Source organism: Phalacrocorax carbo, chromosome 7 (assembly GCF_963921805.1).
Source record: "Phalacrocorax carbo chromosome 7, bPhaCar2.1, whole genome shotgun sequence".
NCBI lineage: Eukaryota > Metazoa > Chordata > Aves > Suliformes > Phalacrocoracidae > Phalacrocorax > Phalacrocorax carbo.
In genome coordinates, this window is record NC_087519.1 from 50,420,842 (window position 1) to 50,434,387 (window position 13,546).

The 13,546-nt window shown below is 43.3% G+C and overlaps 1 protein-coding gene across 6 annotated transcripts in view; it reads right to left on the reverse strand.

The window, feature by feature from the left end:
- Positions 1-13,546, reverse strand: part of MECOM (MDS1 and EVI1 complex locus) — a 347,700-nt gene that overhangs the window by 250,771 nt on the left and 83,383 nt on the right. The window lies entirely within an intron of this gene.

Consider the following 13,546-nt stretch of genomic DNA (forward strand, 5'->3'; position numbering starts at 1 on the left):
GTTAACAAAGGTCGCTAGTTGTTTCTACCAGATTTCCAACCCTGGCGTGCTCCTTACATACATATCAGGGTTGACCGTTTACAAAAACTACATTAATTTTGGTTCTGAAAACCAGACATGTTAGATCTGAGCCCTTCACTTCAGAGAAATTAGGGTCTTTTAAGGTCACTGATTCTAGGTTGGTCAAGGAAATATCCACACATGTATTTTACAGGTTGGTTATGTATCGGCTTAGTGCTGTGCATATGTTACACTTTTCATGTGTAATCCTGAACTGATATGCGAGGGCTAGGGGCAAAATACTGCCAGAGGAAAAAGGACCTTATATACTCCCACTGTAGCAGTCCCAACACCTTTTAAATAGACATGCACAATCATATAGTTGGCAAAGCTAATATAACCTGACTACTACTTTTATAGCATTTTAGGGATGGTAAAATTACTTCAGTCCGTTTTACCATACCACAGAATATCATAAGCAGTATTACAGGAGGCTGAAAATCTCCATATTTATGAATGAGGGATGGATGATTAAGATAAAAGCATCCCTGCTATTGATCACAGGCCTCTCTCATCTATTAAAATACTAAAACTACATAACGCTGCAGCACTTAAAACTCAGCACTTGAAGAAGGTGACCGAATGCTAACGCCGGTGGTTGTGTCTCCCCGCGTGGCAGAGCGCGCCGGCTGCTATCCACCCCTCGGTGCCAAACCCTGCTGGAGAGCACGGCTGCCGGTCCTCGTCACGGACCTGGTTTAGCCCAGATCCCAACCCGGCTGTCCTTGCTATTGCCCACTGAAACTCAGTGCTGGGCTCAGGGGCGCTCAGCAGGTCTTCACCACAGCAAACCCTGTGTACAGCTCACTGCATCGTGGTGGCTCACACCATAATCATCTGGATTTCCATGGGGATGGATTTTGGTGCAGCAAAAATATGCTCTGTGAGACACCTCCTTCAGCAGGATCCCACGAAGAGGTATTTAAGGCCATGGTCTCCCTCGGTACTAAGCACCCCCAGACCCCCGTAGGAGTTGCCCCCTAGCAGTACTGGTTTCATAAGCTTTCCGAGCCTCTCTTAACCCTCTTTTGCAGCATCAATGAGGGACCAACACCACAGTCCCATGGCATCAAGAGCTCCCCCTGACATATTCCAGCACTGGCCTCACACCCGACCGTTGGGTTTGTGCGCAGAGTCCTTAGCACCAACAAAACCTACTGGTGACCAGAAACTGGTCTAGCAAAGCACCATACGCAAACTATCAAATTACAGCCCCGTATAAAATATTTTTATTACATATATTATTCTGGTTTTCTTAAGAAAAAAAAAAGTGTTTTTTTTCCAAGTGAAAATCATGGAGGTTTTAAGGCAAAAAGTGTGTCTTTTTGCTTGGCAGAGGGTGGAATATCCCAGTCACGCTGGAAAACCACTGCGTGCTGGCCTGATATTAGCCTGGATCCAATTAGAAACACTTTTCAGTTTTAACCCAGGTGGAATTGCACAATTATAACAGCAAAAGCCTGTACTTGAGAGGAAATGGAGAAAGTTGTTCTCGCTGAAGAAAGGAATAAAGGCCTGTTCAGTGCTCCACAAAAATCTCACACAAAGCCGAGCACAGCTCTCGAACTGAAGATCAAAACCGATTTTGTGCTCGACGGTTAGTACCAAGTACTGAGGACTCATTTGTCCCTCTAGGAGGGGAGGAAGCACGCTGGTTTTCCATCAGGGAGAAAGCCAACTTCTCCAGAGCATGATGGACACCATCCATACAAAACTGCTCCACCTAAACACCTCTCCTCAGTGCTTGCTTGTACCCAAACCAACCTTGTAAGAGAAACCCACCAGTTCAACACAGTTCATTCCAAGAACTTGGCCAGTTTGCACCAGTCTGAGTAAGGGCAATACCAGCAGTTGCTCAAAGCCACCCTCCATCACACTGAAAAGGATGCGGCCATGGACACAGTGCAACACCCAAGCTCGGGAGCAGCGCACACACACATCATTTTCTGTGTGTATGTGCCGCGCCGACAGCCCCAGAGCCTCGCGCGGGTCCCTGGGGACTCCGATAGTGCCAACGAGTACGTGGTAATGACTTGCTTCAGCAGGTGCCTAAATCCTGCCAGACTTTAGTGATTTCAACAGAGATGCTTTCACAAACTGGGGTAAAAAGCCTAACACTCCATGCTGAATATCATTTCTTCTGAATAAAAAAAGAATATGCTCACAAAAAACTAATTACACTGAAAATTTCCTTTAAATTTCCTTGAAAACCGTGAGACAAATAAATGGCACACATCCCCATGCATATACAAAACACCTACAAAAAAAAAGATACACTGCCTTAGGACCTTTCTGTCTTCTGCTTCCAAGACACAAAGATGCTTTCAAGACCTTTCACAAATGTAAGCTTCCTTTATTTAATGGAAATTATAATTCTAACAACCGTGGAACACATGAAGCAGCAGCACTGAGAGAGGTACCAAGTGAGGTGACATTTGTGACAAAATTAAGGCAGTTGGCAATACAATACAGGAAAATGCTCTATTCCACCCTCTGGTTCCTAGTCCCTACTTTTATCGTATACTATCAAAAAAGAAAAATATAGTATTTGGATTTTTCTGCACCAGAATTCTACCATATCCATGACCGAGACTATCATGTAATTACAGGATTCGATCTGCAGAATCTGCATTAACAGCTAGCTAAAGTAGGACATTATTACATAGCATAAACTGCAGACTGAATCAGGTTATTAAGGGTTAACAGCTCAGGGATACAGATAGCTTCTTTTTAATTACTTGCTGCAAACTTTTTGAACTCTTTTCCTGGCTGCTTTTTCCAGGTCATATTCAGAAGCAGCTCTACCAAAATACTCTACCATGTGTCTGACCCAAACAGGAGGAGGACAGGAACCTTCACAAAAGAAAAGAAAAAGGAAAGGAAAAGATAAAAAGAAAAATAAAAGCCTAGCCTCAGAAGATATGCAGACCCATATTAGAAATGCAGGAGGCTGAGATAGTTTGGATAAATGCCCAAACTTCTGAGAGTTTAATCAGAACTAAACCAACCAATCCTCTTCCCCTTTTGAGATTTGCCCAGCAACAATTACGATCAGTTTTAAAAACCACAAGTACTTAATAAAAACTAGAATATTATAAATCTTCTGCCACATAAAGCTAATAAAAACAAATAATAATAATAAATTTTAATGTTTAAGGCACCCAGGCCCAAAGGCACTAACCTGTATTTATGCCTCAAGTCAATGATATTAATAGTTCTAGAAATATTTGAATAAATGTAGTTTTTGTGAAAAGGTATTTTTTCTATATACTTGCCAGGTTTTAGACTGATTATATTGACTGCACTAGGGCTTGTAATGAGATTGTTTAAGACATTATTCCATTTACATGTTCATCTGACATTATTAAAGCTCTATTTGTTTCTATCACAGAGCATTCAGAAATATGTTCCAGAGAGCATATTGTTGGCCATCATCACCTCATTCTTTCCAGTTCTGTGTTAAAGTTAACAGCATCGATGCTGGCTTGCACCGACTGCTCAGCCTGGGATGCCTACATCCAAACAGCCCCAGACATCTCCTTTGGACCGCGAGAAGCCATTTATTTTGCTAGCCCTAGAAGTGATGCTTTTCATTTCTCACTGCCTCATCCCATCGACTTTACGTGTTCACTTAAATTGAGACTATGCCATAACGCTGTGGTTGCTACCATCCCAAACCCAGCGGGCGTCTAACATTTCTACATCACCTACGTGCTACAGAAAACATTAATTTTTAAGGGAAAGTGTTTGTTTTAGCTGGCTTTTTTCTAGTGGGAAGAGCAGAGGTAAAACATCAATCATCACTTCGAAAAGTTTGGAGATGATGGTTAACTACAGTGTGACTTCAGTGCCATGGTCCCACAGGCAGCAGCTGGTCTCTGAGCCCCAAATCTGAGCTCCTTTCCTATCTTTATTCAAGAAAAATTCCCATATAAATCTTCCAATGGCTTTTACCAGCAGTAGGGATAAGTAAAAGCTAAGCAAAGATATTTTAATGGCTCCAGTTAATAAAAATAATGCACTATCGAGTGAGTGGTGCGTATTAATGTTCAGGAAATACACTATTGTGCTTTCCATCCTCAGTGGCTGCGTCACAGCACCCTAGTGAAAGTGGCAGATACTGTGTTTTCACTTAGCATCATTTGTTTGTAAAAACAAAAATTGAAAGCAAGCACACATGCAAAAAAAAAAAATCCTATTTTGGGAATATGCTGCAGCACTTCTAGAAGTCGCTGAAACTGTTTTCATAATCCTTCCACTTGTAAGGCCAAATGCCTTAATTACCATGAGACCAACCAGCTACAGAGGGCTCAGAAAGAGCCATAAAAACATTTTAGAGTGGCCCAAAATAGCTTTTCCTCCTCCTAAAAATAGAACAATGTACAGAGAAAACACTTCGACCCCTTTTCAAGGCAACTGAGAAGTGCGAGGCCAGCCCCAGGGGGGAGGCAGGGATCCCCCAGCCCCGGCACCGCGGCGCTCTCCACTGCTGCTCTCCCGGGCCAGGATACCCTGCCAAAAGAATGATGCTGTCCTGTATCAAAACCCATTTCCAGGCTGTACTGAGTCTGACCAGCCTTGGGTCTTGAGCCAGAATGATTTTTTTGGGAGGAAATTCCACATTTGGGAGGGAAAGGATGAAGCATTTAAAAAGGTCAGCTTGCCAGCAAAAAAAGGCAATTATAGGAATAGAGGGGAGGAAAACATTTCCTGGGTCACTGAGTTTTGTCCAGCGCTACCAGAAGGAACTAATTCATATATCGTCTTTCACAGACTGACCCAGCTCTTGCAGCAGGCGGAAACGTTGGGATCCACCTTGAAAACGGAGCATGAGCCCCCGCGACAGCCAGCGGTGCCTCTGCGGCTCCCGTTCCCCACTGCTGCAACCTTTGCAAAGGTGCAAAGAGCAATATAACATTGCCAAAATGCGTGCTTAACCTGAAAATCACACTCTTTTTTTTTTTTTTCCCCAAGCATCTGCTGCTGAAGAGGCCCCTCTGTAGCACTATTTCATTAGTTCAAAAAGCAGAGGGAAGACCTAGGAGAAAAACAAACTCTGCCATCCGATAGGGATGAGCCTCCAACCCTTGGCTGAGGACCCAGAGACTGGCACCTTGAAAGGAGACTTGGATCCCCTCCTGCAAAAAGATGGGTTTCGGCACAGTCTCAGCACTGATGGCTTACTGAAATCTGGCAAGTCCCTCAACTTCCCTGCCTCAGTTTTCCTGTCTGCAGTACAAACACTGCTATTTACCTGTCCTTGTAAAGGGCTTTGTCTTCTGTAGGTGTACCGCCGGGACAGTCCTGACACTAATTTCTGCTTCATATCAGATTATGTGATCGTTATTAACCTTCCAGCTTTCAGTACCGAAGGGTCAAATCCATCTCAGTTTAGCAGATGAAGCTCTGCTGACTTCACCTAAGTCACAACTGCTTACTCCAGGACTGGATTTAGTCCTGGGCATTTTTCAGTTTAAAATACACTGGCAAGGCAAAGCCAGCCCTGTTCCTTCCAGGGGTGGTCTGATTCCATTTACAAGTATTTGTGCTGGCAAGTCCTACATAATGTTCAGATGCAATTGTGCCTGAGTATTAAATATAATGGGCTAGATGTTATGAATAGGAAAATGAGATAACTTGGTAAAGGAGGTTTGACAGCAAGAGTGAAAGAATGAAGATTCAACTTAAGCTGCTGAAAGCCTAACAAGATAAAGACAGGCAGGGGAGAGTTCCCTTAAATGTGATGAAAATAAGGCCTGAAGGGGTGGAATGATAGAGAGGCTGAGGAGTACATGCTTCAAGACAGAAGATGAATGTGCCCAACATGACAGTAACATGTAGCTAAATTAATCAAAGTACCCACAGCACTAAATAGAACCAAAACATATAGATTTATGCAGAAATCCCAGAACAGCAGCTGCAAGACACACAGAGGGATGCATCTTTTCTACCTAAATTAATTTTCCCTAATTTTGGTCATTGGCTTTTATCATTCTGTGTCACTAGAAGCATTATAAATCTCCCTTTTACATTTTAAAAGCATGCTACCCGCTTCAGCATTGAACCCACGGTTCCCACAGCACACGCTATTACATCTCCCCATTAGAGACATCATGGCACGTGCCACGTATCCTGAAGCTAAATTACCAGGGAAGGTTTCCTAAAAATCACAGTGGCTCATGACCGTGTGACAAAACCAAACTGTTACAACCACTAATATTTCACATGGAAAATATCCTTTTAAGTTAATTCCATTTCCATGATTCCCACGGGATTTACAGCCTTTGTTGAGCCCTGGTTTTTTGCCGGGCAGAGGCAGCCCAGCTCGCAGCCACTCTGCTCGCCCTCCACTGCCTCCCCATGCTGCTGGGTGCCCCCAGCTTCGCCGGGGACTTCTCCAGAGGCTCCTCCACTCCCACAGCCTTTGTAGAGGTCGGGAGTTTGACTTTTAGACTCTCTTGACTGCCAAAGGGCAGGCAGTAAATTCGGGGTCGTTGCCCCCCTGACTTGGGTTTTAATCAGTGGCTGCTCAGAAGGTAAACTCCCAATCAAGACAGCTGCTAGAGATTAAGTAAATTCAGATCAGATCCTGATTTCACTTGCACTCAGAGTGCAAATTTCAGTGTAATTTGAGTTTGGAGCAGAATTTGGCCCCAAAGATTCAAACAAGTGCCCCAAGTCTGCACTGCAAGCCCAGTGAAGGGAAAGCAAAGTAATGCTCTTGGGATGGAAGACCCACTCCGCAAACAGCAGCCGTAAAACTCGATGCGTTTGTCATCACATCCTGGGTACTGCTGGATGCCATCTTGTTACCCCACATCCTGTCTTTAAGCATCCCCTTTCCTTTCAGATGCCCAGGGGCAGGAGGCCCCTGATTTGTCAGGGGAAAGCCAGGGGGGTGATGTCCCGGTGCCTCCCACCTCCCCGGAGAGCGGCTGAGTGGCAGCAAGCCTCGGAGCGGAGGGGCTCGGAGCAGAGGGGTTCCTGTGTTTCTCAGCCCAGCTGCTGGTCCCAGGCAGGCAGTGCCTTCCCAAGCTTTGTCTGACATGTGAGGGGCTTAGACTGGTTTTGTTCGGAGAGCCAGGGCTGCTCTCCCTCCTCCCCACCCCACGCCAACCCCAGCCCTCTCAATGGAAGGTGATAGGGATTAGAGGTTTGAATTCCTTGCTTTATTTTTTACTTCTTTTTTTTTAAACAACTTCTGAATGCTAACATGACTTTTTTGTCTGCAAGAGATGAGGCAAATGAACACGAAGGGTGACAGAGAGGGGGATTCAGCCCTAATATCCAGGGGCGAGTTTGTGGGAGGACCAACTTTCACCTCACACCACTGTTATGAATAGATTGATCTGTTTTTTGTGCATCTTAGCTCAAAGTCAATTAGCTAATGCAGAGCAGGGAGCAAACTCAGTCCAAATAGCACCAAGCCACCAACGCACATTTTATTTGCTTATAAGTAGGTTTACGAGATGTAGAGAGCGAGAAAGAAGGGCATTGCCTGGCACTAACACTCCCTCTATTGGAAAAAGAGTATTTTCTTAGGAATGTGCATTATATTCCCTAGAAGAATGCAAAATAAAGTGATCAGCGCACAAACAAAAGGTCTCTTAATTTACTTGGAAAAAAAGGACTGGGCACCTAAGGCATTATTTTCCACTTCATAGAGAGCAAGGAAAGGTAATACGCTACAAAAGTAAACCATGCTTTAAAAGCTACCACGCTAGATAAAATTTAGACGTGCAAAAAACAGGGGCCATTACACAAAAATTCAATTTATTTACAGTCCACTGAATGATCTCCATTCTTGTGTGGTTATGCCCTGGCATGGCACCCAGCAGCTCCCCGGACAATTAGCACAGGTAGCTCCTGCTTCTCCCAGATACATGGTTTTCTAAACAGAGGGGCTCCTTTAGCCTTCTGCTGCCCCTAAGAGAAAACAAGGCTATGATGACACAGAACAAACATGTTCTCCATCTGACATCATTTCTATATAATACATGAAAAAAGCCAGAAAGAGCTGTCAAAGATTTAAATCCCACAGGAAGGAGCAAAAGCAAGAATAAGGTTTCTATGCCTCTGCCCATTTTTCCTATAACTGAGGAACAGGGTTTTCCCTGGCAGGGCTTTGTGGCAGGACCATACACAGAAGCTCCTGGGGATGAGACAGGGACCAAGGAGTGAAGCCTAACCTCAGCTCCAGCCTCCAATCAGACAGGAATTTTACCTCTAAAAAGTACAGAAGATACTGTTCCATCCATACAAAACAGATGATTTGGAGACCAACATATTATTGGTGTAAATCAGGCATGTTTCCTAGAATTAAACAGAAATGTGGATTTATGCCTGCTGAAAGGAAGGTGATGAGGGCAAAACAGCCAGGACATCAGTGTACCAGCAAAATAGATCATAGAATCATTAAGGTTGGAAAAGACCTCTAGGATCATTAAGTCCGACCATCAACCCAACACCCCCAGGTCTCCTAAACCATGCCCTGAAGTGCCACGTCTAGATTAGCATCACTTTTTTTTCACCAGCCAGGTCCAAAGAGAAATCTTGGTTGAGGATACAGGGTTTGACCCTGCTAAAAGTGAAGACTCCCAAAGCTGGGAACCGATTTGTCTCCGACATTTATCTCACAGATGGATAAGAGGAGCATTTCAGGCAGCCTGGATCTAGTCACGGAGGCCACGCTCCCTTTCACCTTGCTCTCCTCCACATTTCGGGGCATATTCAGAGCAATCTACCCGGAGAGATGGCATTAGCAGGTGACTTCAAGGGCCAGAGGTACAATCTCAAAACTTTCAGCTAAATGCAAAATGCTTCATGCCTGGTCACACTCTGCATCGCTAGCAGTGTTGGGAAGGCTTCAGGGTGCTCTCCCCACCTTTGGATGTGGACAGCTGTAAAAGCCAGCTCTGAGCATTTAACACGAGTTTAACAGGTTTAAGCCTGTTTCCCCACATTAAGCATGGATGCATACACTGGAAGAACAAGAGATTAGCACATGGTGCTCACTGGAGGAGAGACATCTGCAGAGCAGGAGTATTAAGTGAGGATTTAGTAACTATTAGCTCCATCCAAAAAAACAATCTATATGGAGTCGTGTTACAGTTTTCCAGTACAGACCATGAAGCTCTCAGCCCCCCTTTGCGATACACCCATAATGAAGAGAGGGATGGAGGAACCTGATTATGGGGAGAATATTCAAAACCTCAAGAAAATTTAAGGAAAAGCAATTTTTAAAAAAATTGCTAATATGGGATTAAATTTGTGAAGAAAGGGTACAAACCAAGAACTACGTTGAAGGTAGGACTCCAAACAGTTTGGAGGATCTTTGCAAAAAGTTTTTTACGCATCTATTAAAAATCAAGGCGTACCACAAAACACAAGGAATATTACAGCTCTTTAATAATTTTTCATTTTCTTTTGAAAAACTGAACTTTTCAGAAATGTCTGAAGAAAATTCCATTGTTTCTATTGAGAAAAAAATACAATTCTTGAAGGAATGTTGCCACAACATTGCCATTTTTTCAGTTATCATCTCTGCAGATAATTTTCAAATACCTCTATACTGAGAAACACTACGAGAAGCCCAGGTATTGGTATATCTGAGCAGGAGATGGCCATGAGAAGGAGAGCTGCCTGGCTCTCCAAACAGGGCCAGACAAAACCCTAGAGAAAATCAGGGCAAACCCTTGCATAGGGGAACAGGCCAGCTGAACCCGGAGTAGAGCTTTTCTCGCTAAAATCTACACATTGCAATTGATAATTTAAAATTATATTACCTTCTTCTTTAGCAATATAATGATTTGTATAATGATTTGTACCTCAGTTCCCTTCAAACACCTCGCGGAGCCTTGCTCTGCTCAGCCTATGAGATGTGATAGCAACACAGGACAAGGCAGAAGAGATGAAAGTTAAATTGATCACTTTTTTTTTTTTTAGGGACTATATATATTCTTTCACTCCAGGCCTCACATAAAACAGCCCTGCTACTATTGGTTTTTTCTGAGACTCCAAAAAAAATACACATCCAGAAGACTTATTCTCATATTTCTAGCTACAGCAGAGGCATCCAGGGTTTTGCTGCTTCTACCTTAGATGTACTTGCCTGTGTTGATTCAGGAGCAGACTAATGTATAGGACCTTAAATTCTGTATGACTCTGTGTAATGTAATGAACACCAACAGACTTAAAATTTCCTGTATCTCATGGGTGCATTTTATTGCATTATATGGCAAAAATCCAAGAAAAAATTTGCAGGGAGGAAAAAAAATTTAAAAATGAAAATACATTGCTACTGAATTTTCCAACAATATCACAGGAATGTGATCTCCCCTTAATATACATACTGATGATCTATTTGGAATTTTTATCCGCAGTTATGAAGAAAAAGAAAATGTTATTCCCTCGGAGGCCAATTTTCATCTTGCTCTGGAATTCTCATTTAAACATCTCGGAGAACACTTTGCCTTCTCTAGATATTAACTACCATTTGTCTCTGGCTCGAGGCTCATGTCTGTTACTGTATGAGCTACATGGAAACAAATTCCTAATCATATTTCTGACAAGAGTCCTCACAATCTAGTTGGCTGCCGTCATCCCATTTCCAGTATTTCACTAGTAAAAATGTAGGAAAGGTTTAGTCTCCTCTTACCCGGCATGTGTAACTCCCATTAACGGGAGTTACCATATGTGCGTGTGCAGATCAAGAGAATATGTTGTTTAAGGAGGTGAACCGCACGGCAAGCGCTGCTGCCATGGCTCGCTTTCAGATTCCAAGATGTAGATATACGGTGAAGAGTTTGCAATAATTGAAGCAAATGCCTGGATCCTCCTCTCATGCTGGTATCCACCAGGATAAGCTGGGCTGAAGTCAGGCTGAGGATCCAGGGGCATTGCACAAGTGAGGCAATGGGCTGGAGAGCATTGCCCAGTTTTACAAAACGAATTATTTTGATGCTAATAACCACAATTCAGAAATCCTGAGAGCCTTTTGCCACTGTGAAGAGCCACTCTGCCGGTGTTGAAACCTTTATCCCATTTGTTCCTTCTCAACGTGGCACCTAAGCACACCAGTGTTTCAGGTTTGGTTTTGCATTGCCTTGCACCCTGCGTAGGCAATTATAGCACAGAATCACAGACTGGTGGGGGTTGGAAGGGCCCTCTGGAGACCACCTCGTCCAACCCCCTGCTTGAGCAGGCACACCCAGAGCAGGGGCACAGGGCCGCGTCCAGGTGGGATTTAAATGTTTCCAGGGAAGGAGACTCTACAACCTTTCTGGGCAGCCTGTTCTGGTGCTCTGCCACCCTCACAGTAAAGCAGTTTTTTCTCATATTTAAGTGGAAAATATATCTCTGCACGCTGGGTGTCATCCTGATCTGACAGCATTTAACACATGTGCCTCTGCCCTCTGGGCTTACGTGCAAATAGCCACAGTCAAGTTCATAGTTATCCCGAATTAGATATTACAAATGTCCAAGATCAAGCCACAGTAATTATTTCAATGATTTTGCCAATTCCTTTTACCTACATTTTCATGAATCCCCTCAGGACGTTCTTAGATACAGAACTGTATCAGATCAGTGGCATGCTGCAGGTGACAGATTAGATAACAGGTAAAGTTACCGGGAAATGGTAACTTGGTCTTGGGTGCAGAAAAAATCACTACCAGCAAAAGTCATTGGAAATTACTAATTACCCAAGTGTATGCATACAGACCATAACCACTCTCTGATTAGGAAATGAGAGGTAACCCTCTCCATGGGAGCAGTTACCTGTTACGGGTGTTCCTGGAGGTGCATACACCTCACCTTTCCTAGGCCTGCTGGGACCCAAGGAATGGATTGGCTTGCTGAAATCAAAAGCAAATGTAGAAAACTCTTGGTGTATGCCTCCAGAAAGTCTACCTCAGGGGTGTTCTGCTCTCTATCCTCCTCCCAACGCCATCTTCCTAAATTTTCAGGGTTTGAGTCTTTACTCCCTTCTATCCATTTTCTCCAGCCCGACACCCGTTCATTTCAGCGGCTCAGAGATACTGCGTTCGTCTTAGCCTTCCCCACACACCTCCAAAAGAACTCCTAGCATGTTGTAAATTGCTACTATGAACCACTTCAAATGACTATTTGAATGAGAGAGAATGGAAAATGCAACCCTAATACTTTCTCCACATCCCTGCAATACAGATGAACATCACCATGGTGACATCTCAGCCCATGGAAATTATTACTGTGATGGGTTGCAAACTGCTCAGGACAAAGAGCACACACTTATGTTCAAACTTAGGGCCACGTAGGAGGAATACTCTAGACAGTGAACCAAACCAGCCCATGACCCTTAACAAACCTGTAACTGAAAAGTCAACATCTGTCCCTCAGAGCCAAACGGTTTCTTCTAGAAAGACTTAAACTTTCAAGCACCTTAAGTATTTTTTTCCCACTGTATGTATGTATATTTTCCCTATTCCTGCTTGAAATATTTTTATTCGGCCTCTTTATTTTCCTACTCTCCAACTCCTTTCCTCTTCCAAGCCCTGCGTGTGGGTTCAGTCCCAAACTCTTTCACTAGACACAATTTTTTCAGTGGAAGCTTTACTCAAGTCAGGACATGGGAAGAGACTCTCGATGTACATTTTCAAGAGCTCCACCTGCAGTTATCCATCAGACCACAAGCCATGTAAGCAGCTTGGCACACTGGCTGCAGAGCCTTTTTTCAAAATCATAATTAAAGTATCATACTCCAGCTCAGGGTTTAGGTGGACACTTGAAAACATGATCCAAACACTTTTAAGAGCCTGGGGTTTATACTGTTTTTTCAGCATCTGTTGAGAAATACAAACCTCATTCTGCCTCCAAGGAAATCAACAGGACATTTCTCTCCTACAGGAAAAACTGCAAGACTAAAGCTTTAACAGCCCAAAAGAAAAGGTCTAGCTATATTCTATCATGCCGACAGTTATTTGTGTAATTAATGATTGTGTTTAGTGAAGGCATAGCTAAATCAATGGATGTGAAGAAATTTAAGCACGGATCTTCTTGCTTCAGCTATTCATAGAATGAGTTTTATGTTTTATTCATCACATTGAAGACACTTTTTTTCACAACATCTGTAATTTTTCTGTTAAACGGGGGCCGTGGTTTTGTTAAGCTGTGCAGATATGCATAATCCAGCCACGCACAGCAAAAGTAAAGTGCCACATTCTTAATCTGCTCAGGAAGTATCAGAATACTACAGCTGCTGACTTCTTCCAAAAAATCAGAGTAGCTGAGACTAGAGCAAGCCTTATCTGTATTTGTACACAAAAAAGTAATACTGGGGCAAGAGTTAAAAAATCAAACACAAAAACCACAACTGGTGTAAGTCAGCATAGCACCACTTAGCCGATTGCAGCAGCTCCAATCAAAAGAGCCGAGATTTGCCCTAATAACAGCATTATTGATCTTTTCTTTAAAACACACGATCCTATATACAAAACATATTCAACAT